Below are 12,219 nucleotides of genomic sequence, written 5' to 3'. Positions count from 1 at the left end.
TTCATTTCACTGTCTTTCCCTATTCCCTCCCTTTTCCCATTCCTCCATTCCCCTTTGTCCACTTCATTGATCTTTCTTTTATTCTTTTTTTTTTTTTTTTACTCTCCCCTTATTTTGGATTAGTTTTTGCATATCAGAGAAAACAACTTTTGACTTTTTGGTGTGTGTATTTCTTGTAGTACAGATCCATGGGTGATAAATTTTCTCATTTTTCAAATTTCATCTGGAAACATCTTAAAGTTAACTCTCATTTTTGAAGGGCACTTTTACTGGATATCACACTTTGGGTTGACAACTTCCTCCTACTGTCCCTTCCTGCTGGCATAAGAAATATATTGTAGTTACTATTGTCCTTTGGCCTCTATTGTTTATGGTCTGAAGTAAGCTATCATCTGTGCTACTTTTTTCTTTCATGTGATGCATCTTTTCCCCATTTTTCCTACTTTTGAAATTTTTTATCTTTTATTTTTAGCAGTTTTATTACACTATTCAGGTGTGCTTTCCTTGTACTTTTTCTATTTGAGATTTGCTGAATTTCTTGAATCTAAAATGGGTATATTTCATCATATTTAGGAATACTTGGCTATTATATTTTCAAATTTTTTTTCCTGTGTTATCCTCACTCTTTTCTTCTGTTGGGATCCAGTTACACATATGTTCAGTGATTTGACATAATTTCTCAGGTTTCTGAGAGAATTCATTGTTCATCAGTCTTTTTTTTTTTTTTTTTTTTTTTGTGGTGCTGGGGATTGAACCCAGGGTCTTGTGCATGCTAGGCAAGCACTCTACCAACTGAACTATATCCCCAGCCCTCTTTTTTTTAATCTTTAGATCAGATAATTTCCCTTGAAGTGTCTGCAGAAAGTTTCCAATACTATTGATATTGAGGAATATAAATCTTTCAACTTTTTAAAAAGATTGCCTTGATTTCTTTGATCCTTTTCATTTATATAAATTCAAAATTTCCTCATTGTAATAAAAGCTCAGAATGTTGGTTGGAATTGCATCAGATCTATTAATAATCACATTATAATTGAGGATAATTAATTGAGTCTTTTAATCCCCAAACATGATATACCCCACTGTTTAGGTTTTAATTCCTCTCAATTAGTGCTTTGTAGTTTTATGTGTAGAGATCTTGCATATTTTTGTTAGACTTATTTCTAAGAATGTGGTGCTATTAGTAGCATCTGTTTAAAATTTCACTTTCTAATTGTTTACTATTGTATATTGGCCTTGTTTCTATTGACCTCAGTTGAATTTACTTACTAATGCAAACCACTTATAAGTAGATTTTTGCATATTTAATAAAAGTTATTATTATTTATTTATTTTGTAGTACTGGGGATTGAAACTGGGGGTGTTCCACCACTGACCTACACTCTCAGCCCTTTTTATTTTTATATCAAGACATGGTTTCAGTTAATTGCTGAGGCTGGCCTTGAACTAGCCATCCTCCTGTCTCAAGCTCTGGAGTGGTTGGGATTACCAGGCATGTGCCACTGTGCCTGGTTGATTTTTGTGTTTTTTGCATGCATGCTTTCTGTATACAGTGAAAAATGACTTTTGATTTTTTTCTTTTTCAGTTTGTATTCTTTACATTTGTATGTTTTTTTTCCTTCTTCTTCTGGTATCAGGGATCAAATCCAGGTGTGCTCTACCACTGGGCAATATTCCCAGCCTTTTAAATTTATTTTCTAAAAATTTGAGACAGGGTCTCAGTAAGTTTCCCAGGCTGGCTTCTAATTTACAATTCTTCTGCTTCAGCCTCCAAGTAGCTGGATGATAGATAGGTGTGCGTCACTGTGCCTGTTGAATTCTCTACATTTCCTTCTCTGCTTTATTGTGTTCTAGAATGATATTTAGTAGTGGGCATCTTGTATCAATGCTAGTTGCAGGTGAAAGCTTTTAGTATCTCATTATGGATCATGTTTGTTCAAGAGTTTCACATGAAACTTTTTGTTGGGTTAAAATTAGGAAGTTGACTTATCTTTCTAATCTACCAGAAATTTCTGTTTTCTCTTGTGAGGGTATTGAATTTTCCAAATGTTTTATTCTGTATTACTTTTATAGTCATATAATTTTCTCTGCATTCTACAATATGGTGAATTATATTTATTCATTTTGAATGTTAATTAACATTGCATTTCTAAAAGAAACACAAACTGATTATCATATAGTATTCTCTTTGCGTATAACAATTAAAAAATATTTTGTTAAAGTTTTTACATCCATATTTACAAGTGACATTGGCCTATAAATTTCTTTTTTCCTAATGGCTTTTTCAGATTTTGGTGTCAAGTTTATGCTGGTCTCATAAAGTGATTTAGGAACTGTTTCTCTTTTTCTGTGTATGGAAGAGTTTGTGTAAGATTGTGTTCTCTCTTTATCCAGTATGTTTTCAATTCCACTGATGCAGCCACCTGGGTCTGCACTTCCCTTGAAGAAATTTTGTTTTTACATATTTGATTTATTTAATGGGCTTTTAAATTGTTAGATTTTTATTTTCCTCATCCATAATTTAAGTACATTATTTTTAAAATAGTTGCTTTTCATGTCCTCTCATTCTCTTTTTAATGTTCTGAGATCTGCCATAATCTTCTATTTAATTCCCGGTTTTGGTAATTTCTGTCTTCCTCCTTTCCATCTTTTCTTTCTTTCTAGATCTCCTGTTTCACTTTTGAGAATTTTATCTGTTGGATGTTTTCTGTCTCCCCAATTTCTGTTGTCCTCTTTGCCATTTCCATCTTTATGCTTTCTCTGGGTTTAACTTGCTGTTCTTTTTTAACTTCTGAGATGGCGCATTAATTTTACTTTCTTTCTTTTCTAAACTATCCATCTAAGGCCATAAAATTTTCTCTAATTTCGTCTTTAAGTGGCTCCTACAAATTTTGACATGCCATTTTAAGTACTACTTAGTTCTATGTAATTTCTGATTTCTGTTGTGTTTTCCTTTTTGGCCTATGGAGAATTGAGAGTGTATTGCCTAATGTGAACACCAGCAGATTTTGTTAGTTATTTTTAAATATTGATTTATGACTTAATTATGCTGTGACTAGATAAATGCCATCTCCAATTTAAAACTTCTGATATTTTTTAAGATTTGCGCATGACCCCAGACTTACTTTTTTATCCCCTTTCCCCCTTTTTTACGGATGGGGTTTTACTAAGTTGCTTAGGCTGGGTTCGAGCAATCCTTCTGACTCAGCCTTCCAAGTAGCTATTCTCACTTTTATCTTTACATTTACTTTTCTAATATTTCATATAGACTGAAAAACAATATGTATTCTGCAATATTCTATGTATTCAAATAAGTAAAATTTATTAGTGTCTTGCTTAAATCTGTACCCTTCCTGAGATTTTTCCCCATTTGGATTATGTAATGCATCATGATAGGTCTAGATGTATTTTTCTTTGAACACTTTTCTCTTGCCATCCATAGCCCTTTCTAAATCCAAGGATGATGTCTTATGATACTTTGGGAAGGTATTTGGTTTTCATTTCTTCGAGTATTGCTTCTGTCACATTTTTGTTGACTTGACTTCTTAGATTCTAACTATCCTGTATATTCCACTTTTTGTCTGTGTCCCATGTTTCTCTCCTATTCTGTTGTATCTTTCATCTTTTTCTATGTCTCTAGTTTAGTTTATTTCTTCTCATTTTTTATTCCAGTCTTCCAATTCTTTTTTTTTCTTTTTGTGGTACTGGGTATTGAATCCAGGGGTTCTCTATCACTGAGCTACACCCCAAACTTTTTGATTTTTTGATTTTGAGGGAGGGTCTCACTAAGTTGCCAGGATGGCCTAGAACTTCAGATCCTCTTGCCTCAGCCTTCCAAGTTGCTGGGACGACAGGCATGCACCACCACTCTTGCCTTACCCTGTTCACCAGTTTTAATCTGCTTTTTAGTCCATTTGTTTAGTTTTTAGTTTTGATTTCTTTATGTTGAAGTAGCAAACCTATATTTAATTACCAAAAAAATTTTAAGCTATCTGTTGAAATTGTCCTCTGACATTTATCACAATCATTTTAAAGTTCCTTTGTGACAACTTACTTACCTGGGTTTCCCATGGGACTGTTCTTCAAACTTGTGCATTGTCATTTGGTCTTATCTTCTGGAATGCCTGGTACATTTTATTAAACTCCATGCATGATAGGTGATATATTTTAGAGATCATTTGAGACTCTGGGAAATCTTGTCTTCTTCTAGATAGGCTTTACTTATGCTTTAGGTAAGCTTTGAAGGAAGGAAAGATGTGTTTAGTTAAGTGAAGAACCAGGATTTGGACTGGGTTTTCTGAAGGTAAGTCCTGTTTTCTTCTCAAGACTCCACAGCTCCTAAGTAGCAACCACATATAATATTTGATATTTAACTCAATTTGATATTTGGACTTGTAAGAGGGGAGGGAAGGAGTGAGGTGGGTCAGCTGAGCTTGGTGGTTCACCTCAGAAAGTGTTCTCATCCTGAGTTTGGCTGAAGTCACACTTCATATGACTGCCACATGAAGTCATGTCCTTCACTCATTCAGGAACACTACCCGAGATGTGCAGCCACACAACATATTAATATACCTGCAACAGATCAAAAGAGGCAGATACAGTAAGAAATTGTTTAGACGATATTGGCCTTTAGCAGTTAATTGATTAAAACTGTGCAAGAATCTTTACTGTCCGTGGCACATGTATGCAGTGATGTAAATTCTGTCTTTGGCCTGAAAGACAACTTAGTAAGCCTGAAAGGAACTAAGTACACAAATACTTTCCTCACAACACCAGAAAGAACAAGCCATGAAACCCTTCCATTGACATTTTTCCTTCTTTAGGAACTGAGTCAATGGAATTTACCGATATGGTTTTGAAGTTAAACCTCAGTTGAAGGCTACCTGGAAAATGTAGCCTCTGGGGTGGGTGGGGAGAAAAGATAGAAGAATAAAGTGAGAAGTCAGTTTGCTAATTTTTTAGAGGAGGTAGAATCATAAGACTCAGGATGGCATGGTATTGATTAGTTCCCTCATTTTTCACCCCAAAGTTGTAGAGGTTGACCAATGGTTATCATCAAGATGGAGGCTGGGATGAAATTCTTGCCCAGGTTCCTTTCCCTTACACTCTCAAGAGTGGGGAATATTAGCTGTGCCCATAAATAAAAATATCTCTTCTGTGTTTTTCATGCATCTTCTAGTACATGCATGTAAAATGAGCAGACTCACTTCCCTCCTCACATTGTTATCTCCACTTTTCAGGAGGATGTAAGATTAGAATGAAAACTCTCAGTTCTTTCTCTTCCCCCAAAGAAAGGAGCTAACAAGCTTGTATAGAGGCTGCTGGTTTTTGGCGCCTGTGCTGCCCAAGAGTGGGGTTAATTGGGCTCAACAGTGAAAACAAAGCAAAACCAAACAAAACCCAGGCTTCACATAGTCTTCTCTTTTATGTGCTTTTCTCTTGGATGAGTCAAATGTGTCAGGATCCCCTGGCTCCTGTACTGTAAGTGACCCAAGGAAAGACTTTCTCCTTTCAGTCTTCTGAAGCCCTGCACAGGGAGACCCAGATACTCTTGGAAGGGAGCCAAGAAGACATAGGTGTCCCCACTTAAGGGACAGCATAGGAAGATCCGCTGTGGCCTCAAATCCAATTTACATCCTTCTCAAACTACTGCCAAATCGCCTATTAAAAGCTATTATTTTGATCCCCCTGGGTCACATACTCTGTAGAGAATTACCTTGAATGTAATTTCTGTCAGGAAGAACATCTGAACATCTGTCCCTCCTTATAAGACTTTTTCGTTTGCTCCCCACAACTGGATGTGCATCTGCTGGCACTTTGACAAAAGTGGGAAATGCTGTTAATATTTCTTGGTGTGCTGATGCATTTATTGAACTTGTAATACATAAAAGGTTGAATCATCACGTTGTAATCATAAAAAATTTCTATTTTTAAGCATGTCATCTTGGTTTCCTAGATGCCTAAAACATAAGTCTCAAGTCATTTATGTAAATGGATATAGCAGAACAACATTACAACTGTGAAGCAATAAGAGAAAGAAAGGAAAAAGAGAAACCACAGCGGAAACATAACTGAACAATCCAAGTGAACAGGCGTGAACAGAAGCACCATATATAATGCTGACTAGTGCTCAAACAGCCCCCTGAGCTCCTTGGAGAAAGGTGCTACCTAAAATATAAATAAAATAGATATTTCTCCCACATTCCTCATATCCTTTTTCCGGTCTTGGTTACAAAATGTATAGGGCTTCAGGTTACTGTTTAACCAAAATTATATTACGGGGACCTTGAAACAGTGACTCTTGGGAACTTGGCGGTTGATCCACTAATATCTCCTAAGGCCACCTTGTTTTCCCATCAGTTCTGACGCCTGTTTATCCTGGAAGTGAAAACTCTGGATTTCTGGAAAAGGAACTTGAAGAATATGCACCAGATTGCATCCTTGTCAATCTCTGGGAGCAGTGACTTGGAACATTATTTGCCAATCCCAGGTCACAAGTCTTTAGTCATGGTGATGGAAATTACTTACTATTGGAAAACTGGACTCTATTGCTCTACCTTTATTTGTAATGGTTGTGCAAATTCTGCATGTTTAGGCTATGAAATTTTGGAACTTTGCCCACATATATTACCTATTACCTGTTTTCTTGAGTATGCTTAACACTTGGCAGGGAAGTTTGGCAGATAAGGGGTACTCAATATGAAAGCATGAACAAGTAAATACAAACCAAACGTAAATACACTGATTGGGAAGGTGTATGTGAAAAAGGTAAGGAATTGACAGCCTGAATGAAGGGGCGGTGGCCTGTGGTTTTCTTCTATAGGGCCTGGCACCAACTTGCCATCTAGTCTCTGGGCTTTACATATAAATGTACAAGTTTGTTACATCATCACTTCTACCCGGTCATCAACATTATCATATATGAAAGAAATTGTTCCTTAGTCTTTGATATAATGATACCCAGAATGGCTTGGAGGGATTCAGAAACCAAAAATCTGGCAGAACATATTCAGCAACAGCCTCTGTGGCTTATATTTGTTCCCCACTGAATCTCAAGGAAGCACCTAGGGTCCATTTGCCCTTCCTATAGAACCCCATGATGGTCAGCCTCTAAGAGGCCCTCCACTGATTATCCCTTCCTTGTGTCCATCCTCTTTTGTAGCCTCCTCCTACACCAAATATGGCTGCAATGTTATCAACAGGACACAACATGCAGATGTAACAGCATGTGATTTCTGAGGTTGGATCACAAAAAAGATGTGGCCTCTGCTTTGCTTTTGGTGGATCCTGTACTCTGGGAGAAACCATCTACCATGTCATGAGGACACTCAAACAGTCTGGTAAAAAAACTAAGGCCTCCTGATAATAGCCATACTTATAAGCCTCAGTTTCCTTCTCTGTAAAATGTGAATCATAATAATACACATTTCACAGAGTTTGATGGGTATTCAATGACAGAACTCACACCAAATATTTAGTGCTTTTTCCAAATGCATGTTCTTGGTTAGATGATGCTCCATGATATGGGCATATTACAATTTAATCAGCACCCTTTAGGTGGATACATAGATTATTTCCAGATTTTTCCTTTTTTTTAAATTAATCACTTTGCAATACTCATTGAACTTGTATATTTGCATAGGTCTTAGATTTATTTTATGGGGCATTGTTTACTAGTCATGCATGTTATGAAGTCTTTTTATTCCTTCTCATCTTCATCTCACCAAAATACCATCATCAAAAGCTGAAAGGTGAACCAACACCCAGGAGACTTTGCTGTTGTGCATGAGTCTATAGGACCCTGAGGACACACCATCTCCACCAATAGGCATTGAAGAGACAATGGTTTTGTCATGAAATAAGAAAGGATAGTTATAGGCATTTTTCCCTCGGATAGTCTCTGGACCCAAGGAAGAGGAAGACCTCTATTTCTATGGGCTTCCAACATCAGTGCAAACATTAGTACTTCTAACATATTCTTGATTAACTTAGTTATCAATGTTTGGAAGTGCCTCTCAAGATCCATGTGTTGAAGGCTGGTCCCTAGTTTGTGGTGATGGTAGGAGGGGAGGGAACTTTTAGGAGGTGGGATGTAGTGGGAGGAAGTTAGTTAATTGGTGGCCTTTCCAGGGGATATTGGGATCCCAGGACTTTCCTGTCTCTCTTTTTGTTCCCTAGCCACCTTGAGGTGAACAGGCCTCCTCCACCACATGCTCCCACCATGATGCACTGTGCACAGGTCTGAGGCAAGAGGGCCAAACAACCATGGATTGAAACCTCTGAAACTCAACCAACATGACCTTTTCTCTTTTTAAAACTGGTTATCTCAAGTATTATATAACAGTAACAGGAAATAGAAAGTTGACTAACACTTCAGAATTCACAACTGGTATTTATTTCAACTTTTCTACATATGCTTAATCTTTCCTGTTAATCAGATCTCTGAAAAACTCCAGATTATTTTTTTGGCCCCTCAAGGAATGAATGTGGTTCCACATTAAGGTGGATATCCAGGAATTCACCAATTGTGTTAACACTGTTCATTCTCATTCATGTTCAGAAACTATTTTGAATTAAGTTAAATGGTACATATTACAGAATTGTCCATATCATTCACGTGGTTTGCCTGTGTGCTCTTGTACGCTGCCACACGGATTTGTTTTTTTTTGCTTTTCTGATATGTTTTGATATATGATCATAAGATCACTTTCCTCTACTCCCTTTTTTCCTCCTTAAAGTTCTAGCTCTTATTATTAACTTATTCTTCCTGATGATAAAAATGAGATATTAGAAGATAGGTGTGAAGAAATTGTAGGTTATGTAGGACTCAGTCCATGTTGAGCACACTGTTCATTCATTTCCAGTCTTTCATTCAAATTAGTGCTTTTGTGCTGCTCTCCTCCTCCTTGTCTCTGCCTTCATCTGTCTTTTTATGTTCTCCATTTATTTCCCAAGTTGTTTCCCACTTATTGATTTAATCTTTTCTACAATTGCCATTTCTTATTTTAGAGTTGTTTACGATCTTTTTTTTTTTTTTTTAGTTTTTTAAAATTGAGGGTTAGTATAGGTACAATAAAGTTCACATACCATACAGTACAATATACCATTGTAATATTGTTCAGTTCTTAAGAATAGAATGTTGAATTTTTATAAATGCATAGAGCCATGTAACTACCTTCAAGGTCAAGAATCCATATTTTTTTTTTCACACTCTTTCCTGGTTGTTGCTCCATTTCCACCTAGAATTAACCCCCATCATTTCTTCTGTCACCATATGTTAATTTGCCTGCTCTTTAGATTCATATAAATGGAATCATGCCATCAGCACTGTTTTGTGTCTGGCTTCTTCTGCCCCCAGGCTTTTGTGTTTCATGGGTGCCAGTAGTTTGTTCTTTCATACGGCTCTGTTGCATTATATGCAAAAATGAATAACGATTTATTTATTCATCCTCTTATTGATGGGGCAATCATATTCTCACTAGTTGATTGGACAATCATATTCTCACTTCACATTTAGTAAGGTTTATTATGTATAAAGACTAACTCTTAGTTAGAATGGAGAACTTTGCACTGTGTTAAAAATGGCTCTCTAGAGTCTTCCATCAATTTTCTGATCTAACTCAGCAAAATGACACAACAACCAAATTTAAGCCATCCTTTGCAGTTCATTGTCACAGAATTGACTTAAGTAGATATCTTTTTTGTTTTTTTTATTTTTCAGGAGTTCATGTATGCTTTTATTTGCTAACTTACAAGCAACTTTTAATTTGTCCTTCAAAGGTTAATTGGTGGGCTGGGGTTGTGGTTCAGTGGTAGAGCACTTGCGTAGCATATGTGGGGCACTGGGTTTGATTCTCAGCACCATATGTAAATAAATAAATAAATAAAGGTCCATCAACAACTAAATATATATGTGTGTGTGTGTGTGTGTGTGTGTGTGTTAATTGGCGTCTGCTTTGCACTTCTCTCACCTCCAAGAAGAGAGAACACACAAAGGAGAGGGGACGACCTTAACTACAAATAATCTTCCACGGTTACATCATTGCTACAAAACTCCCAAGCTGTTTGTTTGTTTGTTTATTTATTTATTTATTTTGACGCTTTCTTTGATGGCTGTAGAAGCTGATAGTTTTATATTTATATGTTCAACTTCTATGCTTCTCTTTCACTCATAGACCCTCCGAGGTTCCTGTAGCACCACCACACCCCCCTCTGTCATGGCACTTTGTAGGCGTTCCATCCAGTCGGAGGCTGCCTCCCAAGGGGCTGGCTGGTAGACCATGAGGTTGATTCCTGCCTCGAAGCACCACCCTGCCAGCACTCTTCCACGTTTCTGGTTCTGTAAAGAGACTTTTTATTTTTTTTATTTTTTTTTTTAATTTTTTATTGTTGGCTGTTCAAAACATTACATAGTTCTTGATATATCATATTTCACAATTTGATTCAAGTGGGTTATGAGCTCCCATTTTTACCCCATATACAGATTGCAGAATCACATCAGTTACACATCCATTGATTTACATATTGCCATACTAGTGTCTGTTGTATTCTGCTGCCTTTCCTATCCTCTACTATCACCCCTCCCCTCCCCTCCCCTCTTCTCTCTCTGCCCCCTCTACTGACATTCGTTTGTCCCCCTTGTATTATTTTTCCCCTTCCCCTCACTTCCTCTTGTATGTACTTTTGTATAACTCTGAGGGTCTCCTTCCGTTTCCATGCATTTTCCCTTCTCTCTCCCTTTCCCTCCCACCTCTCATCCCTGTTTAATGTTAATCTTCTTCTCATGCTCTTCGACCCTACTCTGTTCTTAGTTACTCTCCTTATATCAAAGAAGACATTTGGCATTTGTTTTTTAGGGATTGGCTAGCTTCACTTAGCATAATCTGCTCTAATGCCATCCATTTCCCTGTAAATTCTATGATTTTGTCATTTTTTAATGCAGAGTAATACTCCATTGTGTATAAATGCCACATTTTTTTTTATCCATTCAACCCAATCAACAAATGGGCCAAGGACCTGAACAGACACTTCTCAGAGGAGGACATACAATCAATCAACAAGTACATGAAAAAATGCTCACCATCTCTAGCAGTCAGAGAAATGCAAATCAAAACCACCCTAAGATACCATCTCACTCCAGTTAGATTGGCAGCCATTATGAAGTCAAACAACAACAAGTGCTGGCGAGGATGTGGGGAAAAGGGTACACTTGTACATTGCTGGTGGGACTGCAAATTGGTGCAGCCAATTTGGAAAGCAGTATGGAGATTTCTTGGAAAGCTGGGAATGGAGCCACCATTTGACCCAGCTATTCCCCTTCTCGGTCTATTCCCTAAAGACCTAAAAAGAGCATGCTACAGGGACACTGCTACATCGATGTTCATAGCAGCACAATTCACAATAGCTAGACTGTGGAACCAACCTAGATGCCCTTCAATGGATAAAGAGACTTTTTAATGGCCCATTCGCGAGTGGATGCTGAAACCACAACCTGGCCATTGCGGTGCTCACTAATCGCTTCTACAGGATGCTGAGTCTTTACGACTCGCAGCCTGTGCCAGAACTCTGGAGAGGGCCGCACTGTCCCCCAAGCCCATTCTTTCCTGGCCACAGCCGAGAGCTCCAGATCCCAGGGGTTCCCGCTGGTGAACTCCAGCATGACGGCTGCATTTCCCACGGGCTCCACTTGGGGCTCCACCGCCAGCGAGGCGCTCGTCGACAGGGCTGCACACCTGCCCCCCGGATTCCTGTGAACTGACACCAACTTCCAGAGCTGCGACCCAAGTGCCATCACTGAGGAGATTGCCAGCAAAGGCTCACATCCTTTTTCTCACGGTTGTCTCAGTTGCTAACTCGCCATATTAACTCAGGGGAAAGTTCCCCGCAGGTCCTTGAAAGCCTCTATGTCCTAAGTAGGTATCTTTCCACTTGTGAGGTAGACACATTTTGCCTTCATTTTATTCTGGTGACCTTGAGATACTAAAACTTAAATATGCTTTACTCAGCGTCTCACAGGCAGCCATGGAAGAACTGTGGTCAAAGAGAAGAGGGCTGAACACTGGTTTGCATGTCTTGAACCCATTAAATTACATTCCAGGTAATATTCTTTCCTTACATATAGTGTCAGGTGATGTGAAAAAGTTGAAAAGAAGAGGTCTATGCAAATTTTAAGACATGATCACATGAGACAGAAACTGGCCCAAAGGTTTGTCAGCTGGC

The 12,219-nt window shown here is 38.0% G+C and overlaps 1 pseudogene; it reads right to left on the bottom strand.

Annotated features, from left to right (window-relative positions):
- Positions 1 to 10,165: 10,165 nt before the first annotated feature.
- LOC114106812 (large ribosomal subunit protein uL18m-like) lies at positions 10,166 to 11,791 on the bottom strand (annotated as a pseudogene).
- Between the last annotated feature and the right edge of the window lie 428 nt (positions 11,792 to 12,219).

The sequence above is a fragment of the Marmota flaviventris genome, chromosome 2, assembly GCF_047511675.1.
Source record: "Marmota flaviventris isolate mMarFla1 chromosome 2, mMarFla1.hap1, whole genome shotgun sequence".
In the NCBI taxonomy this organism is placed as follows: domain Eukaryota; kingdom Metazoa; phylum Chordata; class Mammalia; order Rodentia; family Sciuridae; genus Marmota; species Marmota flaviventris.
Note: the sequence above shows the minus strand (reverse complement) of the source record. Positions and strands in the feature narration are given on the sequence as shown.